Source organism: Dendrobates tinctorius, unplaced genomic scaffold, assembly GCF_039654945.1.
Source record: "Dendrobates tinctorius isolate UK_male_01 unplaced genomic scaffold, ASM3965494v1 ptg000338l, whole genome shotgun sequence".
Classification (NCBI taxonomy): Eukaryota; Metazoa; Chordata; class Amphibia; order Anura; family Dendrobatidae; genus Dendrobates; species Dendrobates tinctorius.
The window spans coordinates 852,092-871,610 of record NW_027362004.1 but is presented as its reverse complement, the minus strand read 5'-3'; the positions used below and the strand labels follow the sequence as shown (position 1 = coordinate 871,610).

General features: G+C 39.0%; 1 protein-coding gene across 2 annotated transcripts in view; it reads right to left on the bottom strand.

The window, feature by feature from the left end:
• Positions 1-10,799: 10,799 nt before the first annotated feature.
• Positions 10,800-19,519, bottom strand: part of MSI2 (musashi RNA binding protein 2) — a 713,954-nt gene continuing 705,234 nt past the window's right edge. For both annotated transcript variants that reach the window (XM_073562118.1, XM_073562119.1), the window contains one exon: positions 10,800-19,097. The gene's annotated coding sequence lies outside the window, so the exon portion shown is untranslated. The remainder of the gene's footprint in view (positions 19,098-19,519) is intronic.

Sequence of the window (19,519 nt, the reverse complement as noted above, 5' to 3'; positions counted from 1 at the left end):
ATTGGAAATCTGTGTCTGTGGTGAGTTGGGGTTGTCGGTGTGCCCTTAGTGAGGCTCCGGTTTTTTCCACCTCTCCTCAGTCGCATGATGTTCCTGACTATTTGGCGGATTTTTATGATGTATTTAGTGAGAATGAGTCTGCATCTTTGCCTCCTCATAGGAGTTATGACTGTGCAATTGAACTGAGCCCGGGGTGTAAATTTCCCAAGGGTCGGCTTTTCAATTTATCTGTACCCGAGCACGAGGCTATGCGATCCTATATTAAGGAGGCGTTGGACAAGGGTCATATTAGACCATCCTCTTCACCCTTAGGTGCTGGGTTTTTTTCGTGGCCAAAAAGGATGGTTCATTAAGGCCTTGTATTGATTATCGTGCCCTCAACAAAATTACTATTAAATATCAGTATCCGTTACCCCTGATTTCGGATCTATTCTCCAGAGTTAAAGGTGCTTGCTGGTTTACCAAGCTTGACCTCAGGGGGGCGTATAATCTTATCCGCATTAAGCATGGGGATGAATGGAAGACGGCGTTTAATACTCCGGAGGGACATTTTGAGTACCTGGTGATGCCTTTTGGGCTCACTAATGCCCCTTCTGTCTTCCAGTGCTTCATGAACGATATTTTCCGAGACTTTGTGGATAAATTTTTGATTATCTGGATGATATTTTGATCTTCTCCAAGGATTGGGATTCTCATGTGGAACATGTTCGGACTGTGTTCCGGGTCTTGAGGGAGAATTCCCTGTATGTCAAAGGATCGAAATGCCTTTTTGGAGTACAGAGGATTTCATTTTTGGGATTTATTTTGTCTCTGTCAACTATTGAAATGGACCCGGCCAAGGTACAGGCCATTTATGATTGGGTTCAGCCCACTTCTTTGAAGGCCCTCCAGAAGTTTTTGGGTTTTGCTAATTTTTATCGGAAATTTATAGCAAAATTTTCTAGTATTGCCAAGCCATTGACTGATCTGACTAAGAAGGGTGCTGATGTGTTGAATTGGTCTCCGGAGGCTGTTTCTTCCTTTCAGGAGCTGAAGCGAAGATTCACTTCTGCCCCGGTTTTGCGGCAACCTGATGTCTCACTCCCGTTCCAGGTAGAGGTGGACGCTTCTGAGATTGGTGCAGGAGCTGTTTTGTCCCAAAAGGATCCTGTAACATCTAAAATGAATCCCTGTGCTTTCTTTTCCCGAAAGTTCTCTCCATCCGAACGTAACTATGATGTGGGGAATCGGGAACTGTTAGCCATGAAATGGGCATTTGAGGAGTGGAGACATTGGTTGGAGGGAGCTAAACATCAAGTCGTGGTCCTCACTGACCACAAGAATTTGATTTACCTGGAGTCGGCCAAACTCTTGAACCCTAGACAGGCTAGGTGGGCCTTGTTTTTTACACGTTTTGATTTTGTGGTCTCTTTTCTTCCTGGCACTAAGAATTTCAAGGCTGATGCTCTCTCTAGGAGCTTCTTTGCTGATTCTCCTGTGGTGACCAAGCCTGCTACCATCTTAGGCGAAGGGGTAGTTCTTTCTGCCATCTCGCCCGATTTGAGACGTGCTCTGGAAGAGTTCCAGGAGGACAAACCTGAGCGTTGTCCCAGTGGAAAGTTGTATGTTCCTGACCAGTGGAAGAAGAGAGTGATGTCTGAAGTTCAATGCTCTGCATTGGCTGGTCATCCAGGTATTTTTGGTACTAGAGATCTGGTGAATCGGTCTTTTTGGTGGCCCGCCTTGTCTCGTGATGTCAGGAATTTTGTGCAGTCCTGTGGGACTTGCTCCCGGTCTAAACCTTGTTCTCGCTCTAGTGGGTTGTTGATGCCTTTGCCGGTTCCCAGGAGGCCATGGACCCATATTTCAATGGATTTCATCTGTGATATGCCTGTCTCTCAGAGAATGACTTATTTGGGTGATTTGTGATAGGTTCTCTAAGATGGTTCATCTTGTACCACTCCCTAAGTTGCCATCTTCCTCTGAGTTGGTGCCCCTGTTTTTGCAACAGGTGGTTCGCTTGCACGGGATTCCTGAGAACATTGTATCTGACAGAGGAGTTCAGTTTGTGTCTAGATTTTGGAGGACTTTCTGTTCCAAGCTGGGAATTCAGTTGTCCTTCTCCTCTGCTTTTCACCCTCAGACCAATGGGCAGACGGAGAGAACAAACCAGACCTTGGAGTCGTATTTGAGATGTTTTATTTCCGCTGATCAGGATGATTGGGTTTCATTTTTGCCCTTGGCCGAATTTGCTTTAAATAATAGAGCTAGTTCTGCCACTTTGATGTCACTTTTTTGTAACTTTGGGTTTCAGCCTCGATTTTCTTCAGGGCAGGTGGAGCCTTCTGCCTGCCCAGGTGTTGACACTGTGGTGGAGAGAATGCACCAGATCTGGGACCAAGTGGTGGATAAGTTCTCTCTCTCCCAGGAAAAGGCCCAGCGGTTTTCCAACCGACATAGGACAATTGGTCCCCAGTTTAAGGTTGGTGATATGGTTTGGTTATCATCAAAAAATATCGCTATGAAGGTGGCTTCTCCTAAGTTTAAGCCTAGATTTATTGGACCTTACAAGATTTTGGAGATTATTAATCCGGTCTCTTTTCGTTTGGCTCTTCCTGTTACATTTAAAATCCATGTGTTTCATAAGTCCTTGTTGAAGGTTTGTTGAACCAGTAGTTCCTGGGGTGGCACCTTCGGACCCTGTATTGGTTGAAGGTAACATGGAATATGAGGTAGAGAAGATACTGGATTCCCGTCTGGCTAGACGGAGACTCCAGTATTTGGTTAAGTTATGGTCAGGAGGATAATTCCTGGGTCTCTGCCTGATATTCATGCCAAAAGATTGGTGCGTGCCTTTCATCGGGCTCACCCTGATCGCCCTGGTGGCGTGGATGAGGGTTCGGTGACCCCTCCTCAAGGGGGAGGTACTGTTGTGAGTTCATTTTCCCCTTCACCATTGAGGTCTGATGAACTCCCTCTTCTGGTGAAGGAAGGTAGTGAGGCTGATAACCAAACACCTGGGCAGGATGATGATGACTGGGTGATGGGAATTACTGACTGGATATAAGGCAGCCAACGCCCGTCTGCCTTGCTGGTGATCTCTCTGAGGGATTCTAGGAGACCAGTCTGATTCCTGCTCCTCAAAAGCAAAGTTTTCTGCTCTACTTTTTGCATTTGTTTCGGTTTTGTTTTGCATTGTTTTCCTTGATTTCTACCATTCCCTGCTGGGGTGAGCTGAATTCCTTTTTGCTCTGTCTTCAGAAAATACCTGAGTACTGATATAGTCTTTTTGAAGCCTAGCGTCTTCAGGGCTTTTTTCCCTATCAGCTGTTGGCTCTTGTTTTGATAGGGTTTTGGCGGATTGCAGACAGCAGCTTTTCTATCCTGTCCTATCTAGTTAGCTTGGGCCCCATCATTTGCTCAGCCTATCTTTCTATCTGTTTTTTCATCTTGCTTCACCGTCATTATATGTTGGGGGCTGCCTATTGCTTTGGGGTCTGCTCTGGGGCAGTTTAGATTTCCCCTTCAGTCTTTAGGCTATGTAGTTCTCCAACTGTGATCGAGGGATCTAGGGCACCGTGGGAACCCCCCACGGCTACTGCTAGTTGCTGTTGATAGGTTCAGGGGTCTGCAATCCGATAGCTGCCAACTTCTCTGGTTTTCTGGACTTAACTAGTATTTCTGTTTTTGCCTCCTACGGTGACTCATTCATAACACCCCGGCTATTAAGGGGTGTGTGACAAAGTCACTGGTAAATTACTGGGAGATATCTTATGTTTAATGGCGTCAGTGATCTACAACACAAATTTTTATCCTCTAGCACACTAAGTGCCGTGAGGGGTTAAGCTAATTTATATAATGGCTTTTATGTGGACATCCATAGAGATGGTGGGAGGATGTCCACCTTATCTCCACCCCAGGGTGTGGTCTGGGGCTTAAATAGCTGGGCACCAGAACCAGTCTTGGTTCAGCAGGACTGGAGAGAGGATCTCCAGTGTTTTGTGTCCTAAGGAGGAAAGACTGTGCCTGTGGTGCTGCTGACAGGCAGCTCCCCGCAAATGTATGGACCTCGTACAGCATTTTTTTCTCTCTTGTTTTCCTGTCTTTGCCTGAATTTTACTTTCCCTTCTTTTTGGTTAATGCCACCATATAATAATCTAACTGAAGATTTAAAGAGACAGTGTTTCTGTTTTCAACATTCGTGTATCGCTGAGTTAGTTGAACTGCCACAGGTGGATGAGGATTTTTTTTTTCGCTTTTTAATTTTGCTTTATATACAAATCATTATACAATTACACAGAAAAGAACGTTTCCTAACATTTTTTCCTGGAAAATCCATTTTATTTCTGGTTTTGTATATGTTTTTTTTTTAACCAGTCTGTAAAAGTTGTGTAATACTCTTGACAACATAGCTCCCAACAGCGACCTGGGAGTAAGATATACATTCAGGCATCTTAATCATGCTGTTCTCATTCCATTTGAGAGCTGTTTTCAGCCCACAACCCCACACTGCAAACCTCTGGGTAAGTTCTTTCTGAAAAATGCTAGAGTTTCCCATCGACTTCCATTATACTAGTTACTCGCGTCAAACCCATCCAAGCATTTTACCTGCTCGATTCAAGTACTCAAGCATTTTAGTGCTCTTTCATCACAATTAGAGATATCTGACTCTCCTGCAGAAAGTAATTTTCTCTCAGTACTTGAGTTCCACTATGATTTCTGCTACCCCCTTAAGGACCAGAAATGTTTTTATTTTTGTATTTTCATTTTTTTGCTGCCCATATTCCAAGAGTCATAACTATTCTTTATGTCAACATGGTTTGATTTTGGATGAGTTGTACTTTTCAATGACATCATCCATTATCATGTGATGTACTGAAGCGGGGGGATCCAAGATGGTGAAACAGCAAAAAAAAAAAAAGGTGTAATTCAGCAATTTTTTTTTTTGCGGGGGAATTATTTACAGCCTCTATTTTACAGTAAAAATGACCTGAAAATATGATTCTCCAGTTCAGCTTGGCTTGTGACACCATTTTCCAAGAGCCGTAACATTTTCAATTTTCAGGTTTCTTTAGTTTGTTTTTTTAGTCCAGAGCTTATGTTTTTATTGATATCATTTTGGGGTTATAATTCTTATTATTACTTTTTTGTGTTGTTGCAGTGGCCAAATGAATGCAATTCTGGATTTTTTTGTTGTTACGTTTATTTTATATTTTGATAGATCGGACTTTTACGGATGCTACAATGTAAAATATGTGCATTTTAAAAAAAAATCTTTCTTAATTTTTAGCGTTAGTCCCCTTAGAACTTGAACCTGTGAATATCCGATCGCTTGTACTAGACACAGCAATAAAAAAGTATTGCTATGTACAGTAAATCAAGGTTTTCTATGATCGCCAGCGATGGGGTGGCATTCACATGAGTATCATCATGACAGGCGCATAGAACAGCGAGCCCCACTACAGTAAATCAACCCATCATCTCCACGCGATCACGTCAAGGGTGCGCCGGTAGGCGCATAGAACAGCGTGCTGCCCTACTGGCACACTATTGATGCCGCTTTCAAAGATTCACAGCGGCATTTGACAAACAGCCATGGGCAGACCTCCTTTTCACCTGCAGCTATTAGAGGCAGTTGATTCCTGATTATTACAGCCATCATCTGTCTGCAAAGATGTGGTCTCGACTTGCGAGTCCACAAAAGGCAGCGGGCTGGTGTATGACGTATGCTGGACTTCACATGTCTTGGAGTGGTTAATACCAAGTCACAAATGGTCCACTCATGCATTTCTGTGGGTCTGTTTAGGTTTGCAGATCTGGTTGATAGGAATTTGTATTTATTATTATAGTGCCATTAATTCCATGGTGCTTTACATTTGAAAAGGGTATACAAAATAAATTCAGTGGAACTACACTCATTTGTACATCTTAAATCTAGATTTTCTATATGGGCCATGAATGCATCCAATATATGCAGATCAACCATTGAGCAATATCTCTCTTTAGATCCTTCCGAGTCTCATCCCCAACTGTTTTGACTGCGTAGATGATGTCCTTACACAAAAGGGTTGATTTATGATATCCATGGGATAATTAATTCTTACCAGAGAGATTCATTTCTTAGACTCTCTCATATGACAACATGGGAGAGGGAACGCATACCTCTGCTCTGGCAGACTATTTGATCTAAAGAAGAGAATTACTCAATATGTATCCTGTATAAAGTAAATCAATATAAGATTCTCATGTTTTGGTACTACATCACAGAACTCCTAAACAAATTGAACCCCCAAATACCAGATTGAGCTGAGGGTCCTCAGTCGGTACAATACTACATATTTTTTGGTCATGTGCCAATTTAGCTCCATTCTGAGAAATAGTCAGGTCTATGATAAAGAATGGGTAACCGTATATACTTTGATTAAATCATATTTCGCAGCATTGAGCATTAATATAAAGTTGGGTCTCCTCTTGTGTTTACAATAGCCTACATTCTTCTGGAAAGTTTTTCAGGAGATTTTTAGTTTCATTCGTGAGATGTGTGCCCATTAAAACAAAAGAGCATTTGTGTGGTCAGACACTAATATTGGACATGTAGGCACCATACATTTAGAAAAATGCATGGGTGCATATAGTGAAACATGGTGTCATTGTCCTTATGAGGGGCAGCATGAGTACTGCTGGAGTCAAGGAGCTACATTGATGGTAGCATGAATTTACAGATGTGCGGCTCTATATTGAAAGAGATGATGGTACCATTACTTTGTGCCCTTGTTAGACGTGAACTTTTTCAACAAGACACTGATCCAAAACACACATCTGATGTATTTCTTAAGAAAATAAAATGGGGAAAGTAATTCGGTGGACAAGTATGTCTCCTTATTAGTGATGAGCGAACGTCTTCGGTGTGCTCAAATATGTCTGAGTTCCCGCGACTCCATGTCTCACGGCTGTTAGGCAATCGCTGCATGTGTTGCGGCGGTGTATCAACCGTGAGACATGCAGCTGTGGGGACTCGAACATATTATTTGGGCACACCGAAATCACCCTGATAGCACCCAATCATGCTCGGATAACACCTTATCCAAGCACATTCGCTCATCACTACTTCTTACCTGAACCCAATTATACACCTGTTTGGAATTCTAAACACACAAGTTGGGCATCACTCACCATCCAGCATCGAGGCTCTAAGACAGGTAATTCTTGAACAAAGAAAAAAAAAAAAAAGACAGATGTTGCAAAAGGTTAGCAACTTGTTCATTCCATGCCTAGAAGACTTGGTGCTGTCCTTAAAAATCATGGAGGTCACACAAAACACTAGATGTATAAATAAGAACATCCAAACTATCAAAAAGTTAATAAGCCATAAATACCTATATATTCGAAAAAGGCGGTGTGGAAACTACACTGAACAATATAAATCTTATGTTAAGAATTTAAGTATAAATCCATCCAAAAATAGTAAACAATATGATTTTATTAGACAAAATATAAAAATATATAGACACAATAATAATACCAAAATCGAAGGTGAAGGCTCAGGTGAAAAATTACTTGTGACCACGACATAAACCGTAAAAAGGGGAGGGTAGCGTGCTACCGGGTAATCTATATATTTATAAACGCCTTATCATGTCTGTCTGTAACTGAAATCGCGGGTCGCTGATTGGTCGCGGCCGCCAGGCCCCCACCAGGCCGCAACCAATCAGTGACAGGCGCACCTGTTTGTAATGGTAAGCTGCACCTGCCGCTGATTGGCAGCCGCGACCAATCAGCGGAAGGCACAGTCGGGCGCAGCGCTCAATCGGGCGCAGGCCTTAAACTGTAAAAAAGAGAATTAAAATAAAAAAAGGTTATTCTCACCTTCCGACGGCCTCCTGTCTTCTTTCCACGTGCCTGGCCTCGCGTTCCCAGTAATGCTTTGCGGCTTAGACCACTGATGACGTCACTAACGCGTGAGCAAGAAAGACCGACGTCATCAGCGGTCTAAGCTGCAAAGCATTACTGGAAATGCGAGGCCGGGCTCGTGGTTTGAAGACAGGAGGCCGTCGGAAGGTGAGAATAACTTTATTTTTTAATATTTTTTTACATGCTAGAGGGCCGTGGCAGTGATTGGTCACGGCTACAGGGCCGCGTGGCTGATTGTTCACGCATGCATGTCAGGACTGGGGGGTGAGAGGACCATGCATACCAGGACTGGGGAGTGAGGGGACCATGCATACCCCGAAAGGGGGGTAAGAGGACCATGCATACCAGGATTGGGGGGTGAGGGGACCATGCATATCAGGAAAGAGGGTGAGGGAACCATGCATATCAGGAAAGGGGGGTGAGGATACCATGCATACCAGGATTGGGGGGTGAGGGGACCATGCAAACAGGAAAGGGGGGTGACGGTGAGCATACATACCAGGATTGGGGTGTGAGGATCATGCATACCAGCAAAGGGGGGTGAGGGAACCATGCATACCAAGAAAGGGGGGTGAAGGGACCATGCATACCAGGATAGGGGGGTGAGGGGACCATGCATTCCAGGATTGGGGGGTGAAGGGACCATGCATACCCCGAAAGGGAAGTAAGAGGATCATGCATACCAGGATTGGGGGGTGAGAGGACCATGCATTCCAGGATAGGGGGGTCAGGGGACCATGCATACCAGGATAGGGGGTTGAGGGGTAGCATGCATATCAGGATTGGTGGTGAGAGAACCATATATATCAGGATTGGGGGTGAGAGAACTATACTTATCAGGATTGGGGGTGCATTATTGCATTATTAAATCTTCAAAAGTAAACTGCATACATATTCTAGAATACCCAATGCGTTAGAATCGGGCCACCATCTAGTTGTATCATAAATTGATGAGCAATATAACCATGCTTTAGAACGTGAATAGTAACATCATAGTGAATTATGCTATCAGAAACCAAAACCCTAGTAGCTCATCCATTGTTCTCTTATATCAGGCCACATATCAGGAGCCCTGAAGCGTGTTTTGCATGGACTTCCTCTGGGAATTGCGGTAGACCACATGACACGTGCGTCGGGATTGCTGATACGTGGCCTGATACAGGGAACCATGGGTGAGCTTACTAGGGTTTCGGTTTCTGATAGCATTTTTTATTATGATGCTGCTATTCACTTTGTAAAGCTTGGTTATATTGCTCATGGATTTATGATACAATTACCCTGTAGTATGCTACACTCCTCTTTTACCGTTTGTGTCCTGGCCATCATTTTTCATCTGAGTCTTCATCTTCGATTTTAGTATTATCGTGTCTATGTATTTTTAGATTTTGTCTAATAAAATCATATTGCTTACCATTTTTTCAGAGGATTTATAATTCTTTGCATAGGATTTAAAATACTACATGAAGTAGTTTTTAATGTGGGGTGTATTCATTTTTGCTTTGATTTAGGATCATGTACAAAATAGCACGTTATAATATTTCTTGTGCCTTATAAACCATGATGAAGGATCATGACTTTTAATTTGCAAGTAAACTATTTTACTAAACCTTTTCAAACTGTTTTCCTTTCATGCAGTGAAGAGGTCACAGCATGGAAGAAAATGTGCCATATAAAAGGCCAAAACGTTGCAAAGGAAAATGAGTAATTTTATGTCTTTTGTAAAACTGTTTTTTCTTCCATTTCAGTTATAGCCCAAAGTCTAAGGGTCAAATTGACTAACGTAACTTCACTGTGTCCACGAATAATTGCAAATAGACAACACATTGACCAATGTGAGTCAATGTGCTAATGCACGTGAGCCACAGTCTGCACTGTGCTCATCTATTTTATAGTTTCGCACACACAAGATGCACATGGTTGAAATCATTTTCCAAAATTTGCTGTCACTGCCTGCAAATTACAATTTTCATCTGTAAGTAGATTAAAGGTGGCCATACACAGACAGTTGTCAGATATACAGTTGATTACCTGACAGCCATCTCTCCCAACTTCCCCATACACATGAACATTCTGCTCACCCAAATGTTCATGTTCTTGTAATGGAGAAAAAGGAGAAAGCCACAACCAGAAAGCTTGACCAGCAGCTTATCTCCTGGAGAACACAAGGATCAGTGTTTTAAATCAAATTGCCTTACCTTTATCTTCCCCAAAAATTAGCTATCTGGGAAGACTCTGGAGACCCTGATACACAGTAGAGGACTTCCGGGTCCAGCCAACTTTAATCTAATGTATATGAGGGCCTCAACACGTACCTATACTTTTACAAGAAAATGTAGGTCTCTGCTTTTCACTCATTTTTCTATATCACTCTAGGAGCATTTTTTTTTATGATGACCCTCATCACGGGCTGCCCAAAGTCTATGCTGCATACTAAACTAAGCAGTGTCCTTCTGCTGCTTGACTACGGTCTTCTGTGCCGGAGCAAGCATTATAGATTTTCCAGTGGTTGCTCCTGTACTGATTGGTAGCCAAGCAGAAGGACACTGCTTAGTATAGTGTAGCCTGCAGCACAGATTTTGGGTGGTTCATACTGAGGTTATCAGGAAAAAATACTTACAGGGCGACTTGCAAAAGAAAAAAAAAAAAAAGATTGCACGGCAGAGTCCTGCACTATAGTCATTTTCTAGAGAAAGTGTAGATATTTTGACTTACAGATGAAGAATTCTAAGTAAACCTTGGTAATTAGTCGATCACATCACTGAATTCATAAATATTTACTTCCTATAATACATGAATAGTGACAGTAATAAAATAAAATGTAACAATCTTCCCAGGCGACAACAATTTTTGAACAGTCTTAATAAAAAAAGACAATCATAAGAATCACATGGCAGAAAAGACACAGAACGCATGTTCAAAACAGTTTATTTTATTCATCTTTTTTTGTTGTTGTTGTCAGACAAACACATTGATTTCTGGACCACAGTAGAGGATGGAAACCTTTCACAAACTTATTTATTTGAAAATACAAATATAAAATTATACTTTCCACATCTATGATGTGAGAGACCCCCATCCACATAGTATTTTACAATGAGGCTTCAAGAAGCCATACACAAAGACCTGAAAGATGCGATGCTTGAGATAGATATATGTATATATATTTATATAGATACATACATAAGTATATATATATAAAAAAAATAGTCACTACCAAAGTTCGCATCAGTTCATACTAAAGTATAAAAGTAAGGGCTAGGTCTGCCACAGTGCCATTAAGGTTAATTTGTGTAAAGATACGTTGAACCACCAGTGATGCTTTGTTTTCCTTGGGATCTAGAGCTTACAAGTTACATTAGCGTCTAGATTTGACAGCCCACCTCCGTTCCGAAAGAGGCACACATATCTTGCACTGGGTGCATTGTGCAGTACATAATAAGCATTGGTGACTCCTGTATTTCTTCTTATTCTCTATCTACCCTGTTAGATCGAAACCAACAAAAATATAATATAATCAAACAAATTACTGAAAAATAAATAAAAGAATTTGAAGCTCATCTAAATAACAGTACATTCTGATTGTTCAGTGATTTCAGTAAAGTTCAGGTGGGCAACTTGGGTGACTTGTAACCTTTACAAATTTTTTTTCAGTTTTCTTTTTGGTAAAGTCATTACAGTATATTGAAGTATTGCTTAACATACAGAAATCTTTAGTGTTTACATTTATGTGGATAATTTGATTTTGAAGACTAGTGACCAGCTGCAGGATGTCAAAACATGACTGTTATGTACAGTGTATCTTGGTAAGAGCGGAATTCCATTGTTGCCATCACAGATTTTCTTAAGTTCCATATAAAAATCAGATTGAGTTTAGTAACAGACATAAGATCAACTCCAAAGGAAAACCACACAAGACACTTTCTTTTTTTCAAGTTAATTACAAGTTAGTGTTTTGTAAACAGTTATACAACACACAAACCATGGATGACGTCATAACGATTTAATAAATAATATTGCTTTTGTCTTGTTTATGGTATGGCAAACATTTATAAACATATTTGTGGCTAAGTCCCTAGCCCTCATTCACACTCACGGATAAAATTACATTGTTGTAGCTGAAACAAAGTAAAATACGAGTTAGTACACCTTTCAGGTCGTCATTACCAACAATTACCAACAATTGAACTAGTCTAGTACAATGTGCCTCATTCATCAGCGGTAAACTGCTGTACAATGATAAATAGAATGACAGTGACAGAGCCATGCTACCTTAAAGTCCAAGCTACCGGTTCAACTTAAAGTGAACGTCATGAAACCTAAGGGGTTAAAAAAATATACTAAGACAAACTTCATTTTAACCAAGGGGATCGTGCTCATTTGTTGGTTAGTGTTTTCCTTACATTTGGTCTGGACCAACAAGAATTTTGTAGAATCGCCCGCTTGTCTCCCGTTACTGAAAAGATACTGCTTTATTTTCGGAAGGCATTGTACATACCGACTGTGCCATGTGTCCACTGAATAAAAGTGTTTAAAAATAGCACAAATAAAAAAGGACAATTAAACTGGAGGAAACTATGAAACAAACATGATTTTGCCAAAGGCGTATAAACAATTCATTCTCATTTATACAGTGCAATTAAAGTCCAGTATTGCTTGTCTATAACTAATTTCACTACATAAAGGCACTGGTCAGCATGAGTGTGCCAATCACATATAAATGACAATGAAATGATGTGACGTTATTCAGTAGTATTTTGTAGGTACGCAGTGTGTCTTACCAAAGCAGACTTTGCTGGAACTAAAGGTCTAATGCAATCATAATCCAGCTTCCTCCTGCTAAACACATGGCAGGACAAAGGAACAAGTCTAGTTTATGATAAATGATACAATATTGTACTGATAGAAGATGCCGATGAAAATATGACACCAACCATAGGCAGAAAATGATGTAGACATGGCCCACGCCATTGGAGGACACACTGTAAAGGTGTCTGTGTATGCAGAGTGTACGAGTCCCAGCAATTGATTTTGCTTGTTAAGACACCACTAAATAAGTTATTATAATCGATTAAGAATAAGAGGGATGAAAAAAATAATGGAGCCCTTTAAGGTTCCCAGATATTGGTTTCTTGAGATCAATGGTAATTGACTTACTATGTGAAGTGACGTGTTTGGAGCTGATAGACAGTAGGCTCAATGTATCCATATCAACCAAAAATCGGGTAGCTTTTATTTTCTATAGGAACTAAAGATGTGAAAGCTGAGAGAGGGACAAAATATATGCTGTGGAATCCGAGAATAGCTTTTGGAGTAATTAATAGAAGATCAGCAATATACCTTCACAGTATGCTTCTAGGGGAATTATCACGCTTTTCTCCAAATATTGCATGCTTTTTCCATTTTACCGTAGTAAATATATTAACATATTTAGCAAATTGAATAAGATGACTCAACTAGAGCACAAATTATGGAGGGATACAGTCTTAAAGGGGACGATTTATTAAGGTGTTTAAGCCAGACTTCAGGTATAAAAAAAACACCATTGCTGGATAGCTCTGCCAATATGGGCAGAGCATGGTTAAGGTTGTCCATCTAATTCATGAAACTTTATGCCACTTTAGTATCATAATTTCCCCAGTGATGTACTCCAGTCTCCTCAGTACAACTCAAGTGGTGGTGAATGGCAGTTGTAAGATGCGACTAGTTCATTAAGTGGCATGCGCCTCGCAATGAATTTGGCGCCATTTATTTCTGCATGCTCCTTCATTAGAGCTGGTTTGCACACTGGCAGTCTTCATGAATCAGCCCGAAAGTCTGCTAGGATTACCCTTTTACTAGATAGGTTTGATTTTCAACCTAATATAGGTGAGATTTTAGCTCTCTACCATCTAATTAACATTTACTACCTTGTTTTATCAAGGATTTACTTTACCAAGAAGTCCATTATGGGTACAGTATTGAAGGGAGAATGTGCTTAAAAAACAAGACAAGGTCTGCCTTAATTACAGTGTATCACAACATTCATAAAGCCATCTATTATCTACTAAAATACAATATGTTCAAACAATACAGTAAATTGACATCTACTTTCATAAGCAATTGTTAAGTTGCTGTTCTTGCACTTATCTCAAGGACTGTGAGATTAGAGGGGTGATTGATTTACTACATACTGTGGAACATGCAGTCTGTTCTTTGGACAGAATATATTCATATGTCATTATCAAAATATTGCCAATCCACAAGATGTATCTACAAATTTCACTTTCTTGGATACGCTCAGGAGTTAAAGTCATGTAGAAAGGCAGCAATATAAATCAATTCATTTTGTCCTATTCTTGACAATGGCATGTATTGGAAAAACAGAAACCGGAAAAGAAAACAAGGACCTAATGCATATAATGCTACAAAAGGTCTTACTTTGTTCAAAGTGAATGTTCACCAATGATTTTCATGTTACATATCTAAAAACGTTGGTTCTCAAAGTCTAAAAATTTGAAACAAGAGGTATTTGGGCAAAAACATCATGACTATTTACCCTTTTGTACCAGCATTTCTACATAGTTGATGGGGCTTCATTAAGAGGGATGTGGTCTTTCACAGAGCAACAGATCTGCTAATATGCTTGCCAAAAAGGGCATAAATTGTAAAAATTAATGCCAGCGAACTGGCAAGGATTTTACTATCAGGAACATGGGTCGCCCATAAATACACCAATTTTCTGAAAAGGTATGCATCTCAATACATTTTGTGCACAGTGGGCTTTTTGTTTAAGGCTGGGATCACACATGTGAGAAACACGGCAGAGAATCGCATGTTAATACCCCGGCACCGCCACTGGCACTTAGGAGCAGAGGGTACGGCTGCATGTATTTCTATGTGGCCGCACGCTCCGATCCGAGTGCCGGCAATTAACATGGCCGTGTTTCTCGCATGTGTGATCCCGGCTAAGACTGACATACAAATAACTAATACAGTTGAGCAGAAAGATTTACAAGACTCTGCTCCAGTAGCCATGTTAATATTTAGTGACTGCCAAACCAAGGCATTGTGAACCTGCAGGTTTCTCAGTATCTTTTCTGGGTAGTAGGCTCTACGTCATCACTACATCATTAGGACATTGCTGGGGCCTACTAACACAATATACTACTGATGTGACCGCTGGACCAGCCAATGACATGACTAATTTTCATAGTACTTCATTACTACTAAACAAAATGGTTACTGGCATTGGGGTAATGTTTAAGTGTGTAATTTGGACAATCCCTTCTTTAGGCTTAATTTTTCACACTGCTAATTTACTGCTACTGTTCAAGTTTTTGGAATCGCGTTCTCGATATCATATCATATCTCAGCTATACCATGTCTCTAGTAGGGAGGCTTGAGGTTTTATATACATTATGTAAAGTGGTAGGTAAAACAAAAATTAGTTGACTAAAGACAAATATGTTGTCTGATATATTCTAAACTACCCTAATATATAGTATTCTGGCTGCTACGAGCTATTTACATCATCAGAACTGACACTAAAGAAAGAAACACGACATGGTGGATGATAAAGGAATTAATTTCCTGAACAAACAAATGTTTGTAATTATTATTGTGCGTTTATCAGTACGCTCATAAAACATTAAGCCTCTATGTTAAAGCTCTATTCAAATTTGAGTCGAAGGCTTTGTCATCTATTCCATCACATTTGACAGAAAGAACAGTGACAACATACAGGACAACTGTGTCAAAACCATCAACAGAAGTCACTGAGGTCCACTGAGCGCCACTGCCATCTTTTGTGTAACAGATTTGGCATGGTGTTGTGGCTTCTTCAATAAATGGAAACCAAGACACATATGAATAAAGCTTTATTCAAATGTCTCACAAACTCCAGCATGATAACGAGATACAGAGTCCACCATAGAGTGCGTGTAGGTAAGGATGTGATAAAGACTTTAAATAAAAATTGCTAAAAATACAGGCAACAAAATGTATTTCAGATTGACCACTAAGAATATGTATACTTCCAATTATAAAAACAGATAAAATAAAGTTCAAAGAGAAAGTTGACTTTTGGGTTTGTTGGTTTCATGTACTCCGCTACAAATGTACAGCCCAGCATGACAGATGAGTACATACAAATAATCCAAATGACTACATGATAACTTAGTCATGTGAGTGGCTGATGTCAAAACTAACAGACCAATGTCATCGTCACTTTGAGGTGAAGTGAATTATTAAATTGTGTGAGTTGGGATGCGTTTAAAATTTTTTACTGGAAGTGCTTGGATGTTTTAAAAAAAAATCCAATGAGAAAACACAACCTTACAAGATGCAAATACAGCGATGGAGACACGACCCTTTGTCCTTGAGTAAAATAAAGAGACAGCTGAAATATTGTGCTACAGACATTTACAAAACCATGAGAGTATTATATGGATATGGAACTAGAGCAAACCTTGGTCTAGGTAGCCACACTTAGAAACAAAACAAGTTTTACAATTCATCTGTGGGCCAAAGGGACTGTTCAAATGGTGTATAAAGATGAAAAACATATTCACACAGATCATCAATTTCTTCTGAGCATTCTTAAAAAAATATGTTTTTTTTTCTCTTAGTAAAATCATTTAATATACCATGCCTCCCTCTTTAAAAAATAAATTAAAAAAATCCAGTTTTGCATATATAGCGTTAGCATTTAAGGTAGTATGGCATTCCCCTTTTAAAATCAAGGGAGGGTAGGGAGATCTGCAAAATGCCTATTATAGATTGCCAGCATTTCTAGCATTGTGAGACCTTTGGTTAGTTGAAACCACATCAGATTGATAAAATAATAATAATTTAAAAAAAAAAAATCATTCTTAAATAAGAGAAAGTTCTATCCTTACTGGTCCTAAAGGTGAAGAACTACGCCTATTTTGCCTGTAATCTTAATTACAATACATCTACCAAGATTTATTATAAGAACAAGAGAAATGAATTTGTATGTTAGCATCAGGACAGCACATTTACACAAAAGTCACTATTTACACAGCTACAATAGAGGTGAGGATAAAAGAAACTTCTATGAGGTGGCTGGGAATGAGAACAAAAGGCTGTTTGTATGCGTGAGTGTATATATGCTTGGAAGTACAGTACTTTATCAACATTAATAAAATATTTGCTTTAAAAAATCCCCTTATTTTAAAGGTTAAGGTTTGGGGACCAATTTCTACTTTTAATTTACACAGAACTGTTTGGTTCGATTTATTTTAAAATGATACTTATGTTCTAAAAAAACAAAACAAAACAAGAAAGAAGCTAGAATTAGCTAAACAAAATGACAACGGAATTTCCACTTACAACCGTGGAAAAGATTTAAAAAATAAAATATCGATTAACTCAGCATGCCCGTCCCCCCCCAAATATTTGCTATACTGAACCTAGATTAAGTATGGTCTAATGACCTATTAGTTATATTTATAAAAAATAGGAGTGCAGCAGCTTCTGTTTCAGAAATGTAGCATTCAGTGTCTTGTACTGGCTGTATGAAAAAAGTACCAATTTTTTTTTACACGTAACAGTTAAAAAAAATAATAAAACTTGGCATATACAAAAAAAATCCACACAACAGTAGGTTAATGCCAAATACACCAAGTTGTACTTCTATGTCACTGTTGTAGGCCTATTATTTGATATTACAAAAAGAAAATAAAATATCCTTCATAAGCTTCCCCAGGAGAGGACCAAATATAAAACAGCCAAAATAATCTTGTGCAAATAGGAAATTGTCAGTTTTCCCTACCGGTCACAGTGCAATGATGTTCAATAGTTTTGTTATTATTCTTCTTTCTATAATAAATTAGACTTTATCTCCTCTATCGTGATAGTTAGAGCACTGAGGTATTAAAACATGATTTGCATTCCTAATTAAAGGAGAACGAAGTGATGATGAGAAGGGAACACGGGTGAAGGATGCCTTTCCTATATGGCATGTGTCAGTCACTGGAGACAAGAAAACAGGAATAGCTCAAGACAATGACAGCAAATCCATAGAGCAGCTGAAATGGCTGGACTATTATTTGATCTAATTTAAAATAAAAAAAAAATATGTTGCAACTTTAAATATTCTAAATATTGCAATTGTAGCTTCATTTTTAGACAGGGCAATTTTTTTTTTTTGAGACTTTTTTATCCTCAGAACAACAAAAATAGAACTAGACTTTTAAGCTGTGCACAAAGTTTAAATAGGTAATATGCTGGTATGACGCTAGTACAGTTATCAGGTCTAAACACCTACACAACAAATGTAACAGTGTTAATCTAACTAATAGGGCACATCCTGGCAACTCATTCAGGGTAGAAACTTTTACAAGGTTGATTTCGAACCCACCTGTATTGTTTAGAGATGCTGAAGATTGTTTGCCCTCACAAAAAATATATAGATTTTTTTTTCTCTTACACGTAGTTAGTTGAAGGTTATTTACAGCACTTCTGTTTATTTTAAGAATGAATTTCATAAAACCTTAGAATATCACCTCTTTCGACAAGAAAAAAAAGCACTTATAGAAAACCGAGGACTCAAAATTTCTCGTCCTTAAGTTATTGCCGAAAATAGATAATCAGTTTAACAAAGGGAGACATCACAAAAAAAAATCTTACAGAATCACCTTAGTCAGCTGCTCTTTTACATTATATACATCATGAAATTGAATCTTCACTTCAGTACCAAATAAAACCCCACATTAACTTTCAAAATGTGCGAAAACTCTTTGTTTTTATGTTTGTTTTTTACCTTTTCATTACCAGCATTTTATTTCTTCTTTCATAATTGGTACCAAAGTTTACAACTTATATTAAAAGTTCAATCTCTGCAAAATAACAATGACAATAAAGACCTGAAAATAAAGAAAATTCAACCATTAATATATCTACTACAATGTTAAAAATAAGCAACAAAAGGGAAAATGCCAAAAGGAAAAATGACAAAGCATTGATAAAAGCAATAACTGACAAGTTTCTCTTATAAAATAAAAATAAAAGCTGTAGTCTAAAGCGCAGCAGGTTCATGAGATGACGAGATTGAAACACTTGCAGTCCCCAGAATGCCATCTCCAGTTGTGTTTCTGCATGTATATCTTGTACTAATGATAATGTAGTACTGAAGGTCTGATGACATCATCCCAACGTGGGACCATTCAGAAACTTCGCCCGGTCTTGCCTGGGCATCCAGACAAATTCTACAGCAGGAAAACAGAGATAGCTTTAATACACATAAAATATCAATATATAACACACAAAGTAAAGGGTGAGAGACTTTAAGGAATTTTTCCCTTTAGTGAAATTTAGTTGGAGAAATTTTTGAATGAACCAAAAAAAATGGAAAAATAAATTAACAATAAATTTGATTTGATGCAAATTCAACAATGACCGTATATAATGACGATAATAAAAGCATGGTACTACTGATAATGCAATAGCATAAAAAACACACAGATACCAGAATACATTTCAAATGTATCTCCTAAAATTGTTTGTTCAGATATTAACTACATATGGTGGGTTATCTTCACTCAATAGTCCCCAAAAGCACTATATAAATGTTGTGTCCATATGTAAATAACAGTCATTATGACATGCAATAAACAAGTCGTCCTAGGGG